This window comes from Dipodomys ordii, unplaced genomic scaffold (assembly GCF_000151885.1).
Source record: "Dipodomys ordii isolate 6190 unplaced genomic scaffold, Dord_2.0 Scaffold94, whole genome shotgun sequence".
Lineage (NCBI taxonomy): Eukaryota > Metazoa > Chordata > Mammalia > Rodentia > Heteromyidae > Dipodomys > Dipodomys ordii.
Window position 1 is genome coordinate 6,421,265 of NW_012267310.1, and position 3,719 is coordinate 6,424,983.

At 36.6% G+C, this 3,719-nt stretch overlaps 1 pseudogene; it reads right to left on the reverse strand.

Moving 5' to 3' along the window:
* Positions 1-898: 898 nt before the first annotated feature.
* LOC105993274 lies at positions 899-3,208 on the reverse strand (annotated as a pseudogene).
* Positions 3,209-3,719: the final 511 nt, after the last annotated feature.

The following is a 3,719-nucleotide window of genomic DNA, read 5'->3' on the forward strand; positions in this document are numbered from 1 at the left end:
ATGTTGGTATAATTTTGAGGGGAAGGGAAAAAACAGGTCATTTAAATAGTGATACAGGTGGACCCATTGCAACAATGAGATGTACAAGAGGTTGTGTCAAAAAACAAACTTTACAACTTTGGTGCAACTGGGTGGGGGGAGGGGGGTTGGTGGGGAGGAGATGGGAAGGGATGGAGGAGGCAACAATGCTTCATTAGAAATATACTCATTACCTTACCCATGTAATTGTAACCCCTCTGTACGGTATTTTCACAATAAAAAAAAGTACTTTTCCTCACAAAAATGGTCCTAGAGAAAATCTTCTGTACATACTACTCAGGTGACGCTTATCATATCTTATCTTTAAAAAAGTCACACTAACAACTATATCTTTTGATGACAGCCCACTTTTTTATTCATGACAAGTTGCTACTCTCCAATTATTGCAATATTGCTTCATCTTCACAGAGGTGTTTAAGATCTTTACATTTTTACAGTTGACATTGTTTTCCATTCAAACACTGGCCTCACTTAAAAATGCAGCTGAAAGAATGAATAGTAAGGCCAGATTCTTTACACCATAAACAATAGGTTTTACAACAGAATCATTTTAGTTAGTTCTCATACATAGCTCTGGCTCAAAAGTACACAAATATTATTGTGTGCTATTTCCCACTTCCAAACTAAGATTTTCATGGTGGGAGTATTACCCCTGTAACTGGTTAGATTTTCAATTCTGTGTATATACAATGAGAAGCAATATATTTTTTTTTTACAGAATGAAAACTTAGTTCACTGTATTTGCAACTTATCACAATACATGTTCGAAGTTCGTATTAGGCTTTTAGCATATTCTTTTCATCCAGTTGATACTTGCAGTATTTCAGTTGAGCCAGATGTTAAGGCTCCTGAAATGGTTTTACGAGCTAAGATGAAGCATTTTACTGGGTGACATTTCACCTTCTTCGTTTTCTTCTTTACCTTCTTCTGCATTTTCCACTGAAACATTATCGTGCATTTGTGGGCCACTCCTTTCAGCGTTATCTGCAACAGAAGTAGGTAAATATAATCTCAGGTCATCAGTTTGGGGAAGGTCTTTGCTTTCTTTTTCATTTTCATTTGCTGTTTCATCACAACGATTTGTAGAGCTGTTTTCCATTGGTAACAGAACTGCTTCGGTTGTATTTTCCTTAAGAAACAATTCTTCATTCTCTTTTATTTCTCTAGCTTGTTCGAGAAATACCTGACTGCACAGTCGACTACGTAAATTCTTCCTTATTCGGCTTCGTCTTTCTTTTTCTTCTTCATATTTTATCTTCAGTCCTCTGAAAGTCTGGACATAGTCTATTGATTCAAAGTCATTGTAAAATTTTTCTACTACATGTACAATAAGACTTTTGATATTTTCCAATCTTATATGTTCAAACAGTTCAATAATAGCTGAATTTAACATATTGTATCGGGAACCATTAAGCAGAAAAGCTTGTACAATTGGTTCAAAAAGATTGCCTGTGATGATGTAACAATTATACAGTTCATCTTGAAGACTAATTATCATTCTCATGAAGCGGACAGCACCCAAGGTCAAAAAAGTATGCTTTGAATTCATCAACATCAAGACTCTTCTCAGCAAATCTTTCTTCAGTATATAGTTCTTAATGTAGTCTGTGTGACGTTCTGCACAAAATGTTAGTAATTCTAAAATTAAACCGAGCAGCTGTGCTGTTTGATAATTGTTAAGGCAATATTTGTTTTCATCAGATTCAAATAGATCATCTTTGTCTTCTGAAGTGGTGCATAAAAGTGGTGCTATCAAATTATGCATGCAATATCTATAGAAGAAATTCAGAAATTCAATTCTTTCACATTCATCAGGCGTTACTAGCATGTTCACTGGGTTGAGTAAAGAACGAAGAAGTACCATCAAATTAATCGCATTTCCAAGCTCAGGATCAGTATCATGAATCATTTGTTGAATTAGTATATTAACGGTGAGTTCGTTCTCTTCTCCTTCTTCAACTTCCTCCATGACACATTTTTGGACCATGAATGGATTATAGTCCACTAGATAAGTAAGTATATCTGTAGCCATTGACTTCATTTGAAAATCCTTCATGTTAATTACAATTTTAAGAGCAGGTATGATTCCAAGTTGTATCAATGTTTGGAATAGTGCAATCTTGTTTTGATTCTGTAATGCTTGGGAAAATTCACAGAATTCCTTGAAGAAAAGTAACAGTTCACGGCGTTTTTCATCATCTGTTGTCTTATCCTTTAACTGTGCAAAAACTTCAAATAAGACCTTTTTGTCTTCTTGTAGCATGTTAACTATGTCAACCTTTCTGGCAAAAATAAATGTTGTAAAGGTGGAAAGATGGTTTTCATCAAAGATTGATGGCACAGGCAGAAGAATGTCATGAATATATTGCACTAGGTATGTCTGGTGTATTTTGTGTCTTAGTTCAGAGTCTGTAATTGGTATAACTTCCTTAAACTTCGCACTTTTGGTTAAGAATTCCCTATGCCTTTTTGGCTCAGGCAAACAGGGATCATATTCCAGGCACCCTATAACATCCATAATATATGTATCAGACAGCATGATGTCAAATAGTGAAGTCTTATTAAAGAATAAGATGCCTTTAATAATGTTATATAAATGGTGTAAGCATTCGGTATTCTGAAGATTCTCACAAGTATGAAAGATCTTCATTAGTTGTTTAATATAATCTTCACTTTCCAAGATTAGAGCCAGTCTTTCCCTTTGGATATTTGAGGTGGAAACAGAACCAATTAAATCTGCAATTTGACCCAAGGTAGCAACTTCACAGGTTGGAAGCTCAGGGAGATAACTGATTGGTGGCATTCCATGGTTGTTTACTGAATCATCCCAAAACCCCTGTGTATTTTCCAGAGATGGATCTTTACCTTGAACTAAGCAGATATCCTCCCAGATATCTGTACAACATTTCGGGTCTTGAAAGCTTAGCGCCGTACCATGGTCTTCAGATTCAGACCAGATAATTAGCAGTCCCTTTTGCTTCTGATAATTTGTAGTCCCACGTATCTTGGACTGTAGAATTAGCGAGCCATCTTCTTCGGAGTGAACAAGAAGACAAACTCCCTGAAGGCGCTCGATGTACTTGGAGGATATTTCTCCAGTACCTATTGGTTCCCATGTCTCATCTTCCTCTCTGATATACACTTTTACACGGTTACGCTGGCCAGCCATTAAGACCACTAGCCTTTCCACATTAAGCCTGGTCTTTCTGCAGACAGACTGCACTTTGTGTAGTCTGAAGTAACTTTGGTTACCTTAGTAACAACAGTGACGATATTTGAGATAGCAGTTCCAAAATTTGGTAACAGAGGACTGCAAATCCCTATTGGTTACTACCGGTGACGGTGGGGGAGGGGTCAGAGGTCAGCAGCAATCATTCAAAGGCCCTGGTTACACTTGCCATTTCCCCCTAGGAGATATATCCCCAACTTTTCTCTCTTACTTACTCTTTGAGAGCAAGTCTCTGCGCCTGCTCTAGACTAAGAATATCTCAGTTGTGCCAGGAAATTTGCGACTACCCCTAGGATTCTGACTATAAAAATGTATTTATGTAACAAATACTAAACTTGTTATATGAAACTGCCACAAAGTTTACAAGTAGAAGCTTAGAAAATAGAGTATGTTCATTCTATAAAGGGTTTTTTGATCCTTAGGCCTATTGACAAAAGAAAATTTAAACTAT